The following is a 19,455-nucleotide window of genomic DNA, read 5'->3' as shown; positions in this document are numbered from 1 at the left end:
AAATGTGTGTGTATTTTGAGCGCGGCGGTGTGTACCGCCAATGGAATACCGCGGTTGAAAGACCGCTGTGTGGATTCATGGGTCATGATAGTGTGGGCGTATTCCTGTTGGCATGACGGTGGAGGTTTTGTTATCGCCAGGTTATCACTGACTTTTGGTGTGGCGGACTTGTGTGGGTGTCTAGATTTTGGCAGTTTACAAGCTGTCGGTCGTAATAGCTGTGGCGGAATTCCGCGCCCGTTGCGGTGTGTTTGCAGTCTTCTGCACGGCAGTAAGCGGCATTTACCGCCAATGTTGGAATGAGGGCCTATGTTTGGATCAGGTTACAGTTGATGTACCCCCAGACGCCCTCTCAGTACATGGCGGATGAAATACATTTGGCTCTATAAACCTTTAACATGTTCTGTGGGGTAATCACCTCTAACTTTTTTGAGAAAATCTTCAGTGCTGTCGTTGTCTTCATGATCTGTAATTTCAAAGTTTTCACACACTGTACCCAGGAGCCTTGTTTATCAAACATTATGCCCAAATAAGAAAATGTTGAAGTTGTGTCAATCTTTCTGCCTGTGTGGTGATATCATACGTCTTACTTGATTTCCTTCCACAGTTTATTATAAAGGTTTTCGAGCAGTTAACAGTAAGGCCCAGGTCTGTCATATATGTCGTACAGGTTATTAGGAGTTTTTGGAGGGCCAGTGGAGTCCGGGCCATAAGTACAGCATCGTCTGCATAAAGTAACGCCGGAATCGGGCGATGACCTATTTGAGGGAGATCTTTACATTTACTTGTTAATTTTTGTTCCGGATTGTTTATATATATTGAAAACAAGAATGGAGCTAATACACAGCCTTGACGTACTCCTCTGTGTATGCCAAAAGGCCTAGTACATTCCCCTCTTATCCCATATCTCACCCTCGCTCTACACCCTGAGTACAGTTCCCGTATGAACTGTATTATTGTCAATTCTACCCCATACTGCTTAGAATGTCCCATTATTTCTCATGTACTACACAGTCAAATGCTGAGGTTAGATCTATGAAGGCCAAGTACAGATTGCCCTTCCTCATCTTTGTATATTTCCCAATTATGATGTATAAATGTAGTCCTTGTTCCACCGTACCTATTTCTGTGCAGAAACCATACTGTAATTCAGTTAGGATATTATTTTCCTCAGCCCAGGATTGCAGTCTGTTCAAGATGACTCTCCCAGCTATTTTGGCTGATCTATCAGGTAAAGAGATAGGTCTATAACAGGCTGGGTTAAGACGATGATGGAATCTAGCCAAGATGGTAGTGGTCCTTGCATACAGCAAGCCCTCAATACCTGCATCAGTAAAGGGCCCCATATTTGTATTTTTGCCTTATATAAATCTACCAGAACACCATCAGGGCCCGGTGCTTTCCCCACTTTACTTGAATGTATAGCTTCTACTACTTCCTCCAAGCTAAACTGAGGTGTTATAATCATACATGGATTTTTATGAATGGTAGGGCTCGTTGGAAAATCTAATGGCTCTATATCAGAAGCCGAGCTATATATCTTGGAGAAATAATCAATCCAATCCTCTTCTGTTATTGCAATTTCTATTCTGGGCTCATGTCTAGCCCCTAACATAGGAGTATTTCTTGTTTTCCAAAAGAGGGTATTATCTTTTGTAAGACTAGCTTTATGTAAGGTTTCCCAGGTATTTTCTTTCAAGATCGTTTTCCTTTTTTTAATGGCCGCTTTATGTTCCTGCTTCCGTGTGCGTATCTCAGTCATACATCTTTTTGAGGCACTTAAGGCCTTTTTTAGTCTCTTATGTGCTTTTATGCATTCGAGGTCAAACCAGCCCGTTTTTCTTCTTTGTCCCATCTTTCCCGTTTTGTTAGTAAGAATTTCTTTCACACCTTGCGCCATCAAAGAAAAAGCACTTAGGCATTTTTCTGGATCTACATCATCGCTAAGGCAATCTGCGAAGGCTTGGTTATGATCACAGATTAACTGTTTCAATAGGTCCTTTGGCTCTATTTCGGACCATCGTAGTAAGTATCCATTACGCAAGGCTAATTCAATGTCATTTACCGAAACAACTTTATCCTCCTGTGCAAGTATAGAGGATGTTAAGGAGATCTTTAAACTCTGAGGGAAATAGTCACTTATTGCAATGTCATGGAGTGAGTATTTTGTAAGGTAATGTGCAAAGTGAGTAGACATTAAAACATAATCAATCACTGTATCCGCACCCCTTCTATTAAAAGTTGGTTTGAACTGCGTAACATCAGAGTAAATTTTGTTTACAAAGACAGATTAAATTTATGCGCCAGTATATTCACCACGTCACCCTGAGTATTATGTGTAAAATGAGGCCTCAAGCCAATGTCTTCCTCATCCCAGCCACACACCTTCTCAGAGGTTTCTTTACAGTGATGGACATTAAAGTCGCCACCCCATAAGATGAGACTTTCCCGTCTAGATTTTGTGCAGATTCTCTATAGCTCCTCTCCCAGCTGTGTTAAAATAATAGGAACCTCTTCTGGTGGTGCATTGTTATAAAAATTAATAGTCACTAACTAAATCACTCACGATAACTTGATAATGTACCTTCGAGATTTGCATATTTAAATTAGTTAAGGAAAGCTTATTTGAAATATATGTACATAAGCCCCCCTTAGGCCTACCATGTCCTGTGGGTACTGCTGGTGTATGATATGTTTTATATCCATTTATATAAATAGGATTTAAAAGCCAAGTTTCCTGGAGGCATAAAAAGGAAAAATCTTCAATAAAGTTCTTCCAGGGCATGTTGCTAAGCTTATTACTTAGACCTGCCACATTCCAGTAAAGAAGAGCTATTTCCAATTTCTTTTGGTTCTGTCGCTGTGCATTATTTGTAGTCGGGGGATATGCTACTATGAATTATATAAGTTGATGTCAATAGCGGGTCTCTCTGCCTTTTCTGCCCCCCTTCTATGTTCATTTCCAATGCTATCTTGTAAGGTGTCTCTCTCTTCACCCCACTGAGTCAATCTAAATCTTCTAGCGTTGAGAGGGCTTAAAATCTATTACAGGAAAAAATAAGATTAGGACTGGGTAGGACTATGTTATGTGGTGGTCGGACAATGTTAAAAGTTTGCCCCACAAGGCTTTGATAAAAGAATCCCAAAGGTAATAACAAAATGCCATGATTAGTAAGATGCCTTGCCCCAAGTTCACGAATAACTCTCTTCACTAGATCTGGGGATTTAAATGAAAGAACCACACAGTCTCCCTCCAGTACTTTCTGACCACTATCTATCCACTTAATTCTCCTAACCATTTTTATATCATCAGATAGCGCCCCCACCATTCCGGGATCCATACGTGATCCTATCCAATTAAGGGACTTATTCCTCAGGGCTGTCCATGTTTCCCGTTGCTGAGAGGAATGTTAGCCAGGACCACTATGTATGGTGTTGCCTCCAGGAGGGGAGATGTAAAAAGTCACTTGGTATGTGCAGAGGCTCAGACGTTCTCAATTTTCTATGTTGTTTCTCCACTAAGTTTGTCGGAGGCCGATTTATCCTATCTGTAGGTGGAACACTATTCAGCGTTTTTACGTGTATATGTCTGGTAGTTGGTACTAGTGTTGACGATTGTAAGTTACTCATAAGATTTGGGGTCGAGTACGGTTCAGCAGGAGTTTTTCTATTTTGTATTGCAGGTTGTAAACTACTCGCAGGATTTAAAATTGGCGGTGATGCACTGGAACCTTTCCTTGAAGGATGTAGATCCCTGGGCTGTAGAGACTTCATAATTACTAGGCCTTCCTCGAGATTACTCTCTACCACTCTTAAGCGTTCTGAAAGGGAGTCCAGTGAAGCCCAAATTGATGATTTCAAGGTGTTTACTAATTCATAGATGTTAACAAGAAGGCTTTTGGTTGTACCAGCTGGTTTATTTAGGGTTTTCCTCCGGATTACTTTCTTTGGTGGCTGCCTTCAGGGATAGTTACTAGCTCTTTCTTTAGGTTTTTATTAGAGGAGTTGTCTACCCTCCCTATCAAGGGTTTCCTTGAGCACTTAGGCGATGGTGAGGAATCATCCGGGACATAAATTAGGTCCGAGATGTTTTGGATACACCCATTTTTATCAATTTTAAATTCCTGGTTCTCTCTTACCTCCGCCCTAGTACCTCTATTGTTACAATCATTACCATCATCCTGTGTCTCTGAATTCTTTGATGGGCGGATAGTGTAGTCGCTAGAGGTCAGCAGTTTTTCTTCAACGTTGGAAATTTGCTTATCTATCACCCCCATCGCTCCTGAAATATATTTTAATATGGAGGTACTGTCTTTTGCGTTTGGGGGAGGATTCAGCATTGAATGCTTTCTTTCACCCATGATTTAAATTACAACAAGTAGGCATTTTTAAAGGAGAAATGTGTTGTGTGTTGAAAAAAAAGAAAAAAATAGGTTTCCCTATGTAGGGAACAGTGCAGAAAAAGATATACAAATCAACTTAATTTACCGACCAGCAAGACCCCTCATGTAATATTACACAAGGCCCAACCCGACCCCAATGGGTATCTAATTCTGCAAATTATATATCCACAATCTCAATCGGGGGCCGTCAATACAAACCACCTAGTCCATAAATAAAGTCATGTGTTATATAAAAAAGTGACAAGAACGCTCTCACTTATATATCCTGCTTCTTTCTCAGGGACCCCGTCGCCTCCTGTATTTATTGTTAGGGGGGTGACCCAGCCCAGCCTCCTTCGGGCTCTGACGGGCGTGGATGGGCCCGCCCCTGGCCCGGGCTTCGCCGGAGCGCAGCCCACGCACATCCCACACCCCATCCTGTGGGACTCTGGTGCATGAAGCCTGTACTTCTGTAGGCTCTCTGCAATGCTGAGGGCCCCCTCTGACTCTCACTCCTAGGTTGAGTCCTCCTGGGCCTTGCTGGTCCCCGGCAGCACCACTTTCTGCCTAACAAGAGTTTTGACTGTGCCAAGTCTTGTTGGTGAAACGCGGACACACAAACCCAACTGCAATCTTCCTTCTGGCATGGGACATCACCTGCATCCTCCAGGAACTTGACTCCGACTCCAGTGCTGCAGTAACTTTCCTTCCTCACCATCGACCAACTCATGCTTCTTGAGCTTGGGTAGGGGCTCCTGCCCCCACTGGACTGTGCTGTGTCTTCTGGACTTGGTCTCCTCTTTCCACACATCGTCCTCTTCAGGAGTCCACCGTTGTTTTCTTGTAGTCACCTCTGGGTTTTGCAATTCTCTTCTTTTCTTCTAAGTGGGTGTTTGGGGAAATTCTAGTAATTTACTCCTGCTTTCCTAGTCGCTGGGGGTGTTGTGTTTTCCTGGTACCCCCAGCGCCCCTCTACACACTCCACTTACCTAGGTGGGGGTCCAACTCTCGCATTTTATTTAGCAGTATTTGGTTTGTGCTCCCCCTCGGTCCACTCTTCTCTATTGTGTTTTACACTGTTTGCACCATTCTTATGCCTATTTCTGACACCTAGTGTATATCTGTATTACTTACCTCCTAAGGGAGTATTGCCTCTATAGTATTTTTAGTGGTGTAAAAGTACCTTTATTTTTGTAACACTGAGTGTATTCTTTCAAGTGTGTAAGTGCTGTGTGACTACAGTGGTACTGCATTAGCGTTGGATGACTCCTAGATAAGACTTGGCTGCTCACCCACAGCTACCTCTGGAGAGCCTGGCATCTTGACACTTCCCACACTACACTAATAGGGGATACCTGGACCTGGCATAAGGTACCCACCACACACAAGACCAGCTTCCTACAATCATCACAACTTCTACTGAGTACATTGGGGGCCCTTCTCATACATTTTCATCCCCCCATATCACACCTGCTCTCAACAGCCACTCAGAGTGCTGGTATAATTGTGCTAAGGGATTTCCCTACTTACTCAGTAGCTTATACATATGCCACCCATACAGGTTTTGGGACCCCCTTCCATATATGATGCATGGTGAAGGCCTCATTTGATGCTGCTCATTACCGACTGTCGGGACTCATCATACAGGTAGCATATGACATGTACACATCCACAGGCTCGACATGCAGCACTCAACCGTGTCTGCAACTGTCATGCACATGCAAAAGTAACTACTTTGTATGGAAACGTGAGACTTACCAATTGCTCCACTTATCTCAATTCCAAGATGATCCAGCAGAACGTGCTCACTTGTCACCAGATCTGTCCATTGATATTTTAGTTGGTGGTTGTTCCTTCTACTGTCGAAGATCCTGGTGAGGTGGTGGAGCACCTTGCCTCACTACAGCAACTGTGCCTCTGTGGGTATCCAAGGATTAACCGGCCACCCAGTTGCAGCATAAAAGGGAGGTAGTGCTGTACAAGCCAGATGACCCCCCAGTTCATCTGCAGACATCTGCTGCATCCTCCCCTTCCCAGACATACTGCAAATGCAGTTCTGCCTAAACAAAAAAATAAAGTAAACCTAACCCCTAACCCAACTACCCAAACAACTATTCTACCCCCAGATAATCACCCCACAATACAGAGATAACATACAGTACAATTACACTACAAAAGGCAAGTTTAAAGACAACTAAGGACAGCACCTACAAGACACAGCACAAGAAACACTACAAACACTACAAAATACACCAATCCAACTACGGCACAACCTCCACACACCCTCACCCAGTGGCAGACAATAAGACTGTGAAGTAAAAGTGAACTCACTGTACCATGTTTGGAGGCAGGATGTCCTGTTTCATCTCTTCCTGGGCATGTGCATCACGTTTCCATGCTTGCGTCAGTTTTTTTTTATGCATGATGGTCATGTGTCATTTTTCTCACCATTAGTGTGAAGAGGCCTGTGGACGTGCGATAGATGCTCAGCGGCTAGGCGTAGGAGTATTGTATGGTATATGAGTACGCGTGAAAAATTACGACACAAAACAGTAATGCGTAGATTATACACTGCGGTGCGTTCAGAGGCGTGTGTATGTGTAATTGCCGCTCAGGGCCCAGGCATCATTTTACAAATGTTACAATGTGTAGGTTATGTGTTTGTGTTATACATTTTTGCATTGTAGGCCTTGCATGCACCCTGATTAACTTAACATGTTACATGGCCTGTGCAAGAAAGTTGTATATGTGTTATGACATGTGCGTGAATGTCCAGTACTGTCATTATGTTGACAGTGGTATGTTAAACATATAGGTTTGTTTGTGAGTCTGTTGAATGCAACTACTCATACCTTGTGAATATGTACATATGTAGCTACAATGTGTATGCATTCTAATTAGTAGGTGGACTACATTGTTATGTCTGAGATACAAATGTACACAATGTATATGGTGGCCTATGTCCAACACATGGTAAGGCATGTGACAACCATGAGAGTTTCTACTCACAGTGTTAGTGGACTTGGACTGCAATGATATCACGTAACCCTGCCAATTTGAGTGTGCATGTGTGTCAACTCTGTGGTCTGTTGTTGGATTTTACTTTGTGTTGCTCTGCTTCACATGTGACATTTGGTCCCCCATGCATTTTAGTTGCAGGAGATGTTATGTACAAATGTGTTGGTGAAGATTGGTATATGCCATGTGCGTGTATTGACATGTGTTTTGTAATATCTGTAACATATGACGACAGTCGTGTGATTATGGGATGTGAACCCTCATATTACTATCTTCCTGCATGGAAACATGTTGCCATTTGACAAATGGATGATTTGTCACGTCAGTACCACCTATGTTTCAGTATGTCGGAACATATGTGAAGGTCATTTCTTACAGTCACTGATGTTGTGATACCTATGCCCTTACTATTGTGCTATGCCTAAACCATTACAGTGGTACATGTGTGCTGAGATATGTGGCATATGTGTGCATGCCATCAACTACTCAATCACAATTGTCCACATCATGTTTGTTATAACAGTCATAAACAATGGCACACCACTGTGTAACAGTGTTGCGGTCCAGCATAGATCGGTGCCTACTCATCATCACTTTATGCCTCTGTTTTCCTGGTTGTTGATGTGTGCTGGACTCTGTTTTTGCTGTTTTTGCTACTCTGGGCACTTTACCACTGCTATCCAGTGCTAAAGTGCAAGTGCTCCTGTATAAAATGTGTATGTAATAGGCTTTCCATGATTGATATATTTGATTTACTGGTAAGTCCCTAGTACAGTGCACTAGAGGTGCCCATGGCCTGTAAATCAAATGCTACTAGTGGGCCTGCAGCACTGGTTTTGCCACCCACATTAGTAGCCCTGTAAACATGGCTCAGACCTGCCACTGCAGTGTTTGTGTGTGCAGTTTTAAACTGCCAATTTGACTTGGCAAGTGTACCCAATTGCCAGGCCTAAACCTTCCCTTTTCTTACATGTACGACACCCCTAAGCTAGGCCCTAGGTAGCCCCATGGGCCGGGTGTAGTGTGTGTTTATGGTAGGACATATACTAATGTGTTTTATATGGCCTAACAGTGAAATACTGCTCAGTTTGTTTTTCAATGTTGCAAGGCCTATCCCTCTCATAGGTTAACATGGGGGCTACCTTTAAAAATGATTAAAGCATAGATTCCCTTTGGGAGCAGATAGACATGTGGAGTTTGGGGTCTCTGAGCTCACAATTTAAAAATACATCTTTTAGTAAAGTTGGTTTTGAGATTGTATGTTTGAAAATGCCACTTTTAGAAAGTGGGCATTTTCTTGCTTAAACCATTCTGTGACTCTGCCTGTTTGGGGATTCCCTGTCTGCGTCAGTTTGACAGTTGGGCTGTTTGCCCCGTTCTCTAGAAAGTGACACAAAGGGAGCTGGGGTGTAACCTGCATATCCTGATGAGCCATCTGTGCTCGGAGGGAGGGGAGAAGTGGTCACTTACCCCTGAAAGTTCTGTGCCTGCCCTCACACAATGCAGTCTCCAACCCCCTGGTGTGTGTCTGGGGCCTGGCCTGGGCGATGCAGGATTTCACAAACAAGAGAGACATTCCTTTGAAGTGAGCCTACTTCAAAGGCCAAAATGGGTATAAGAACGGCACTTAAAACCACAAACTTTAGATCACTTCTGGACATCAAGAGGAACCTCTACCTGGAGAAGAGCTGAAGAGCTGAGGAGAAGTGCTGCCCTGCCTAAGACTGCACTTTGTGGAGCTATCCTGCTGTTGCTGCTTCTGCCTGTGCAAGAGGATAAAGACTGGATTTGTTGGCATTCCTGCTTGTGAAGAAATCTCCAAGGCTTGTCCTGAGCTTGCCTCCTGTTGTTGAAGTCTCAGGGCCATCAAAGACTTCTCCTGCCAGCACCTGGACTCTCGGTTGAGACTCCTACCCTGACAAGTGGTGCTCTATCCAGTTCCTGGGGCCTTGGAAGGTGAAGCTGGCAGACCAAGCCTGAAAATCCACACACAGACCGCCGTGCGGGGAAAATATCAACGCACCTTCCAAGACACGGCTGAAAAACGATGCGCCGCTGGCTTCACGGTAGAAATCGATTCCCCTCCGGCATCGCGGCTGGAAAATCGACGCACGTAGCTGGAAGAATGACTTGCAAAACATGCTGATGGAGGCTGGTAACATCGCGACCCACATTGTGCAGTTTTGCTGACCAGACCCGAGTGCCTCCCGGATCAACACATCGCTCCCCTGCATGGAGAAAACGATGAAATCCGACCCGACTGGAGACGTAGAAACGATGCACGGTCTCACTTGCGGGTGAGAAATCGATGCACCACTTGACTTTTTTAACACACACTCACCTGTGTGTGTTATTTTGATGATACCCAGGTACTTTCCAACGCTAACAGTGTTTTACCTGTTTTCTAAAGGATTTAAGACTCTTTTTGCTTTTTAATTCATAACTTCACTTGTGTATGTTGGATTTCTGTTGTTTTAGTCTTCTTCTGTTTAGATAAATATTTTCTGTTTTTCTAAACCTGTGTTGTGTCATTTTGTGGTGTTTTCATTACGTTACTGTCTGTGTTGGTACGAATACTTTACAACTAGCACTCTGAAGTTAAGACTGCCTGCTGGTGCCAAGCTGCCAAAGGGATGAGTGGGGGTTAGCTAAGGGGGATTCTCCTTTACCCTGACTAGAGTGAGAGTCCTTGCTTGAACAGTGGGTAACCTGACTGCCAACCAAAGACCTCATTTCTAACTGTAACACAAACCCATGGTTGCATGTAAAGGGGCAAGTTGAATGAGCTCCAGTTTACTCAGCCTCCTGTGCACATGCATCAGGTCCCTGACAACATAATTCATTAATGTACCAAGAGCAGTGGTGTGTTGGTTTATTGAGCAGGTACCAAGCCTCTTTCATGATTACTACTCATTAGAACTATGTACACTCCCCAGCTGACAGACATATGCACAATTATGGCCATACAGACCAGGATATCACTTTTTCCTCTGCGGGACTTTATGACAGCTATCCACTCTCAAGTACAGAGCTCGGTTGCTTACACATGTGGGACATGTCTTTTGAGAAGTTATAAATGATGTCCTTAGTTGTTTCCTTGGGAAGCTTGTTGGGTTTATATATCTGTTGTGAATTCAATATTGGAAACGTGCCAGGGTACAGATGGTGTTGACTTTCACACCTTCCTGTCATGGTGGCATTCAATGGGCAAATACCATAGTATGCTACTGCCCCACATGACTGGGTTTTGTATTGACCTGCTCACGCTCTCTGTACATTTGTAAAATGTTGACATGTAGACATTGATGTGTTGTAGAGTCAGTGTTTCTCTATGAGTGTTCCTTCTCCATGTATTCCTGCATTACTGGTAAGGGATGTATTGTCACCTAGATTGCTCCCATTCTTTAGGCTGCTTGCACTTTGTACACATCTTGTACAGGAACATTGTCTAGTCATGCTTGGACATGATGCAACATGTGACTTGTATAATTGGAAGATGTATACATATCCTTCTACTGGCTACTTGATAGTTACAGTTCCATTGACGGTATTTGTGAGATGTTATGAGTTCCACACACACATGCCATTAATCCTGCCACAGCACTTGTGTTGTCTCCATTTCACGTCCTGTGTTGTATTTGCAAGTATCTGTGGGTGTCTTGAAGCTACCCATCCACAACCTCCATTGAAATTGGGTATACATTTTTTCGACCGTGCCACAACCTAGGTAACTCTTACCATGACTGAATGATGTTGAGGTGTGAACGTATGTCAGTGCTGTACAGTACATTTGCCAATTGCTTTATACATGGCTAGGTCTACTCACAATCAGATTGGTGCTGTGTCTCAGACATTTTTCAACAATGCTGAAAATAGTAGCACATCCCACATGTGATTGCAATGTTGAAGGCAACAGCAAGTATGGGACTATTTGGTACTGTTGCTATCATGCACTTGTTCTGTCATGTGAGTAACAATGAGTGGTGTGTATTGTTTTGTGCTGTGTGATGTATTTATACACAGCATACTAGGTATACATGCAGACGTGTCAAGAATTGTTGATACTGGCAAACCCGTTGCTACCTAGGACATAAACCCTTATATCAGTTTTCACATTTTTGCCTGAATTTGCTGTAGGCATGTGTTGAGACAGCAGATTTGTGTGCCAAGTGTGCAACTCATGTACATAGTGAAAATTAGACACTTTGCCTACATTCGATTCAGATAAAAATTTGGTGGTGCATTGTCACAATAAATGCATGGATCGTGACTATGCATCATGTGTTTGGATAGTGATTCTGCACCTGTAGCTGATAATTTAATCAGGAAACCCATTGCACACTCCGCAGCCATCATGTGTGTGGCATAAGTGAGGTACAGTCTGTGAGAAGGTAGCCTCTTTCTTGCATTGTTACCCCCACGTTTGGCCTGTTTGTGAGTATATGTCAGTGTGTTTTTACTGTCTCTCTGAGATCTTGCTAGCCAGGACCCCAGTGCTCATAGTGAAAACCCTATTTGTCAATGTGTTTTGTCTGTTTTACTGGGACCCTGCTAGCCAGGACCCCAGTGCTCATACTTTGTGGCCTGAATGTGTATACCTGTGTAGTGCCTAACTGTGTCACTGAGGTTCTGCTAATCAGAACCTCAGTGATCATGCTCTCTCTGCCTTTAAATTTGTCACTATTGGCTATTGACCACTTTTACCAATTTCAATTGGCATACTGGAACACCCTTATAATTCCCTAGTATATAGTACCTAGCTACCCAGGGTATTGGGGTTCCAAGAGATCCATATGGGCTGCAGCATTTCTTTTGCCACCCATAGGGAGCTCAGACAAACCTTTACACAGGACTGCCACTGCAGCCTGAGCGAAGTAACACACACATTATTTCACAGCCATTTTCACTGCACTTAAGTAACTTATAAGTCACCTATATGTCTAACCTTCACTTGCTGAAGGTTAGGTGCAAAGTTACTAAGTGTGAGGGCACCCTTGCACTAGCAAAGGTGCCCTCACATAGTTCAAGGCCATTTCCCCGGACTTTGTGAGTGCAGGGACACCATTACACGCATGCACTACATATAGGTCAATTCCTATATGTAGCTTCACAATGATAACTCCTAACATGGCCATGTAACATGTGTAAGATCATGGAATTGTCCCCCCATGCCAAATCTGGTATTGGGGAGCCAATTCCATGCATCTCCGGGGCTCCACTATGGACCCCGGGTACTGCCAAACCAGCTCTCTGGGGTTTTCGCTGCAGCTACCGCTGCTGCCACCCCACAGACAGGGTTCTGCCCTCCTGGGATCTGGGCAGCCTAGTCCCAGGAAGGCAGAACAAAGAATTTCCTCTGAGAGAGGGTGTGGAAATAGGTGTTAAAGGCTGGGGAGGGGTAGCCTCTCCCAGCCGCTGGAAATGCTTTGAAGGGCACAGATGGTGCTCTCCTTGCATAAGCCAGTCTACACCGGTTTAGGGAACCCCCAGTCCTTGCTCTGGCGCGACACTGGACAAAGGAAGGGGAGTGACCACTCCCCTGTCTGTCACTACCCCAGCTCCTCCAGTGTGTCTCAGACCTCTGCCTTCTTGTTTCCAGAGGTGTAGGGGGCACTCTGGAGGCCTCTGAGTGGCCAGTGCCAGCAGGTGATGTCTGAGACTCCTCCTGATAGGTGCTCACCTGACTAGGTGGCCAATTCTCCTCTGAGGGCTTTTAGGGTCTCTCCAGTGGGCTTTTCCTCAGAGAACGACTTGCAAGAATTCACCAGAGTTCCTCTGCACCTCTCTCTTCAACTTCTGCCAAGGATTGACCGCTGACTGCTCCAGGACACCTGCAAAACTTCAACAAAGTAGCAAGAAGACTACCAGCGACATTGTAGCACCTAATCCTGCCGGCTTTCTCAACTGTTTCCTGGTGGTGCATGCTTTGGGGGCTGCCTGCCTTCATCCTTCACTGGAAGCCACTAAGAAATCTCCTGTGGGTCGAAGGAATCTTCCCCCTGCTTCAGCAGGCACCAAACGTCAGCGTCACCAGCACTCTGGGACCCCTCTCATCTTGATGAGCGTGGCCCCTGGAACACAGGTGGTGGACCTAAGTGACCCAGACTGTCCATTGGTCCAAACATCTACATTTGGAGGAGGTAAGTCCTTGCCTCCCCTCTCCAGACAGTAATCCTGTGCACCGTGTGAACTGCAGCTACAAGGGCTTCTGTGCACATTGCCACAAAATCCTTCATGCACAGCCAAGCCTAGGTCCCCAGCACTCTGTCCTGCGATGCTCAGCTTCCTGAGTTGATCTCCGGTGTCGTGGCACCCTCTTTTTTAGTGTTGAGACGACTGCTGTGTTCAGACTTCTTGAACCCATGTTCAAGGACTTCTGCTGGTGCTTCCTGCTTGTGTATGGGCTCTCTATGTTGCTGAGGGTCTCCTCTGTGTCCTCACCCAAGTAACGACATCCTGGTCCTTCCTGGGCCCGGGCAGCACCCTTTTTCTTCAACCGCGACTCTTGCAGCTAGCAAAGCTTATTTGTGGTCTTTTGCCAAGGAAATAACCCTGCATCCTCCAGTACCCCGTGAAACATCTTCTACACAATAGAGAAGTTCCTAGCACCTTTTGTTGTTGTAGAATCTTCAGCTTCTTCCATCCAGAGGCAGCCATTTGGCACCTTCATTTGGGGTTTAGTGGGCTCCTGCCACCCCTGGACACTTTCGCGACTCTTGGACTTGGTTCCCTTCCTTTGCAGGTCCTCAGGTCCAGGAATCCATCTTCAGTGCTTTGAAGTCTGTTGTGCTCTCAGCAAAATCCCTTATTACGACTTTAGTGTGTTTTTGGGGAAATAGTAGTACTTTACTCCTACTTTCCAGGATCTTGGGGTGGGGTATCTTGAATACCCTTATGCCCATATTTATACTTTTTTAGCACCGCATTTGCGTCGTTTTTTGGCGCAAAATCAGCGCAAACTTACAAAATACAATGGTATTTTGTACATTTGCGCCGATTTTACGCCAAAAAACGACGCAAATGCGGCGCTAAAAAAGTATAAATATGGGCCTTAGTGTTTTCTTATACTCCCAGCGACTCTCTAAACACTACACTAGCCTAGGGGTCCATTTGTGGTTCGCATTCCACTTTCTTAGTATATGGTTTGTGTTGCCCCTAGGCCTATTGCATCCTATTGTATTCTACAGTGTTTGCACTTTCTGACTGTGTTACTTACCTGATTTTGGTTTGTGTGTATATTTTGTGTATCTTACTTACCGCCTAAGGGAGTATATCCTCTGAGATATTTTTGGCACATTTTCACTAAAATAAAGTACCTTTCCTTTTAGTAACTCTGAGTATTGTCTTTCTTATGATATAGTACCTATATGATATAAGTCTTATAGTAGGAGCTTTGCATGTCTCCTAGTTCAGCCTTGGCTGCTCTGCTACAGCTACCTCTATCATCCTAAGCTGCTAGAACACTTCTAATCTACTAATAAGGGATAAGTGGACCTGGCACAAGGTGTAAGTACCATTTGTACCCACTATAAGCCAGGCCAGCCTCCTACACAGTCCACCATGTGCTAGGATTGTGCTCAATGGCAGTGCAAGGACACAACCCCATGGATACACTGTTCAGGCTCACCATTGGACATTGGTTACAATCCCTGGACATTTACTGAAGGACCACAGTTAGCAATGATGTTCACATTTGTCAGACATATACCATGCAGGCAAAACTACTGTCACTATGAGTTGTGACAGTGTTCTGTTCCTACATAACTTGATATCCATTTGTTGACAGCCCCCATCCTGTTATGAATGGTGTTGTTGTGGTAAATGGACTAGGTATTAGCACCTTACCCACTTGACGGAACAAGAGAAGAAGTGGTGCATGGATCTACACCTTCAGGCGTCACATGTCCGCAAATTGTGTGTCACTGATATGTGAGATGGTGGAAGTAGACCCTCTTACCTCACAAACGATGTTGCTACCATACAGGTGACCTTTCTGTTACTTACCTGTTCACTGAGATTTAAGTCATATTCCAATGGTATATGTAGTGGAGAATGAGTAGACCAAGGAGAATCAGGTGCAACGTGATTTATTCATGCTATTTACCTTGTGTTGTTTACAGTACAGTAACTATGTTTAGAAGTTCTCAACAATGTGGAGTGTCCTGCAAACTCCTGCAGCAGTGTTCATTTGTTTCCCCTCCACATTATATGCTCCATTATCATCTTCTTCCCCATGGGGGACATCATCCTGTTCATTTCAGGGGATATTTGTCCGGACACAAATGTTGTGCAGGATTGCACATGCCAAAATTATCTTGCAAACAAGTGGTGGAGCATACAATAGGCTTCCACCTGTCAGGGCCAGGCACCTGAACTTGGATTTCAGGAAACCAAATGTTCTATCCACTACATTGCGGGTTTTCCTGAATCCCTTGTTGCAGGGCCGCTCGTCAACTGTTGTGGGATTGGCAAATGGGGCCATTATCCAAGTTTGTATGCTGTGCCCTTGAACAGCTGCAAAGCATAAAGAGATGTGTTGGTAAGTGTTGATAGTGGTTTGGAACATACCATGGCAGTTTTGCTTTTTATTTGGAGTGGTGACACAGACTTGCTTGTGGTACAGCGCATGTTCCTGTGCTTGTGAAATGGTTTCATTGGACTGCATTGATGACATGACAATCTTGGGTAGTGGCTAAAGGGCCTGGGTACATTTATGTTGAGCCCAAAATGATGGTTATGATTTTGGTAAATGTGATGTGTAGTCCATATTTGAAGCAGTGTTCTATTGTTATATGGAACCTACCACCGCTTCGCACCACAATGGTGTCAGATGTTGAAACACCATAGTTGTCCTACAGAGCCAGACTGTGCAGTCCCTGTTACCATGTGGCACTACGGATGCAATGTGATACTTAGTGACCCTTTGTGCCAGATGATGGTTGTGCCAGCCATCGAGTGTACTGTAGGAGGCTGGCCTGGTTTGTAGTGGGAACCTCTGCTACTTACACCTTATACCAGGTCCAGTTATCCCTTATTAGTGAAATGTAGTAGTGTTCTACCAGCTTCGGCTGCTAGAGGTAGCTATAGCAGAGCAGCTTTGACTGAACTAGGAGACATGCAAAGCTCATGCAATACCACTTGTAGTCACACAGTACTTATACACAAGTAAAGACAATACTCAGTGTTACCAAAAACAAAGGTATTTGTTTGGGTGACACAGTACCAAAAATATCTTAGAGACAATACTACTTCTGGAGGTAAGTATCATACACAATATATACAAAAGACACCAAAATCAGACAAGTAAATAGTCATAGAACAATGCAAACAATAGGAAATGCTATAGATTGCAAAGGGATTAAATAGGTCTAGGGGCAACAAAAACCATGTACCAAGAAAGTGGAATGCGAGTCACAAATTCCCCCTAGACAAGTGTAGTGTGTGCGGAATCACTGGAAGAGTAAGAATACAGTAATGGTAAGTAAATTACCCCACCCCAGAGCCCAGAAAAGCAGGAGTAAAGTACTGCAAGGTTTGTTAAAACACACTACACCTCGTGATTGGGATTATGCAGTGACCAACCAAGTCTGCAAACAACAACTGCTGGATTACTGGACCTGAAGACCTGCAAAAGAAGGGGACCAACTCCAGAAGTCAAATGAAGTTCCAGGAAGGACAGGAGCCCATGCCAACCCAGAAGAGGATGCAAAAGAAGAGTCCACAGTAAGTCAAAGACTGCAGAAATGCACCCTAGGAAGATGCCAGCGGGTTCCTGCATGAGACAAAGAATGTCCTACAATGTAAAGATTGTTGCATACGTCATTTTGTGTTGGAAGTCGCCAACAAGCCTTGGCTACGGAAAAAGTGCATTTTGCATCTAAATGGCGCTGGATGGACCCAGGAGGGACCTGGGGGCCTCAACTCTGTGTGAGGAGGAAGCGGGGGCCAGCCAGCACCACCAGGAGTCCCAGGACATGGCGAAAAAGGAGGTGCAAAATGCGATTGATGCAGCACAACAAAGGAAGGTCCCACGCCGCCGGAGAACAACTCAGTGAGTTGAGCATCGCAGGATGGAGTGCCAGGGACCTGGGCCAGGCTGTGCATGAAGGAATTTTTCAAATAGTGCACAGAGGCTTCAGGAGGTGAAGAAGACGCAATATCCAAGGGTACCACAGCTCTCTAGAAAGGCAAGGTCTTACCTCCTCTAAATTGCATCTGCAAGACCTCAGGACAGTCTATGTCAAAGATTTCCATCCTCTGTGTCCTTAGGAGCACGCCGTCGTTGTGACAGGAATCCAAGGGTACCGGTCGTCGTCTTTAAAGGTGCCTACTGGAGCAGGTGAGTGACTCCGTCACCCCACAGAGGATTTCTTCAGTCCTTCTGGTGCAGGGTGAAAACAGAGAGTCCCCATAGCATGCACAACATGGAAACTGGTGCAATTGCTTTCTTGGAGCTGAGTTTGCAGAAGAAAAGTATCCCTTGTGGATACTTTGTTGCAGTTACAGAGGTTCCTAGAGCAGGCTGCGGTTGATCCGAGGTCAGAGGATGATGAAGTTGTTGCAGAGGATTCTTGAAGGAAACTTGCAAGCAGAATCTGAAGAGAACCCAGAGGAGAGACCCTAAATAGCCCTGAGAGGGGGATTGGCTACCTTATCAGGAATTGACCTATCAGGAGGGGTCTCTGACGTCACCTGCTGGCACTGCCCACACACCTTGCAAAGCAAGAAGGCTGAAGTCGGGGACACTGGAGGAGCTCTGTGCACCACCCCTAGGGTGGAGATGGACAGGGGAGTGGTCACTCCCCTTTCCTTCGTCCAGGTTTGTGCCAGAGCAGGTGAGAAGGGGTCCCTGAACCGGTGTAGACTGGCTTATGCACGGAGGGTACCATCTGTGCCCTTCAAAGCATTTCCAGAGGCTGGGGAGGCTACCCCTCCCCAGCCTGTAACACCTATTTCCAAAGGGAGAGGGTGTAACACCCTGCTCTCAGAGGAAATGCATAGTTCTGCCTTCCTGGGACTGGGCTGCCCAGACCCCAGGAGGGCAGAACCCTGTCTGTGAGGTGGCAGCAGCTGTAGCTGCAATGCATACGTCAGAGACCTGGTTTGGCAGTACTGCGGGTCCATGGTGGAGCCCCCAGGATGCATGGAATTGGCTCCCCAATACCTGATTCGGAATAGGGGGACAATTCCATGATCTTAGACATGTTACATGGCCATATTCGGAGTTACCATTGTAAAGCTACATATAGGTATTGACCTATATGTAGTACACGCGTGTAATGGTGTCCCAGCACTGACAAAGTCCCAGGAAATGGCCCTGAACTATGTGGGGGCACTTTTGCTAGTGCAAGGGTGCCCTTACACTTAGTAACATTGCACCTAACCTTCAGCAAGTGAAGGTCAGACATATAGGTGACTTATAAGTTACTTGAGTGCAATGAAAATGGCTGTGAAATAACGTGTGCGTAATTTCACACAAGCTGCAATGGCAGGCCTGTGCAAGGGTTTGTCTGTGTTCCCTATGGTGGCAAAAGAAATGCTGCAGCCCATATGGATCTCCTGGAACCCCAATGGCCTGGGTACTTAGGTACCATAAAATAGGGACTTATGGGGGGGTCCAGTGTGCCAATTGAAATCGGTAAATGAAGTCACTAGCCTGCAGTGACAAATTTAAAAGCAGAGAGAGAATAAGCACTGAGATTCTGATTAGCAGAGCCTCAGTAACACAGTTAAGCACCACACAGACACACACATTAGGCCATACATTATGAGCAATGAGGTCCTGACCAGCAGCATCCCAGTGAGACAGGCAAAACCATACTGACAATACAGGTAAAAATGGGGGTAACATGCCAAGGAAGATGGTACTTTCCTACATGTACATGTGTGTGTGTATAACACATTAGCAGGATGATGTAATTTGGTGCACTAGTATCTCCTAGCTTCCAATACATGATTTCTGACAGACACTTTCTACACATGCACAGTGCAGGCTTTAGGATCGGCACAGTTATCTTTAACATGGGTCCCTTAGTACGGTGCATGTAAGGTCAGG

This window comes from Pleurodeles waltl, chromosome 1_2 (genome assembly GCF_031143425.1).
Source record: "Pleurodeles waltl isolate 20211129_DDA chromosome 1_2, aPleWal1.hap1.20221129, whole genome shotgun sequence".
Taxonomy (NCBI): Eukaryota; Metazoa; Chordata; class Amphibia; order Caudata; family Salamandridae; genus Pleurodeles; species Pleurodeles waltl.
The sequence above is the reverse complement of the archived record's forward strand: the minus strand, read 5'-3'. Positions refer to the sequence as shown.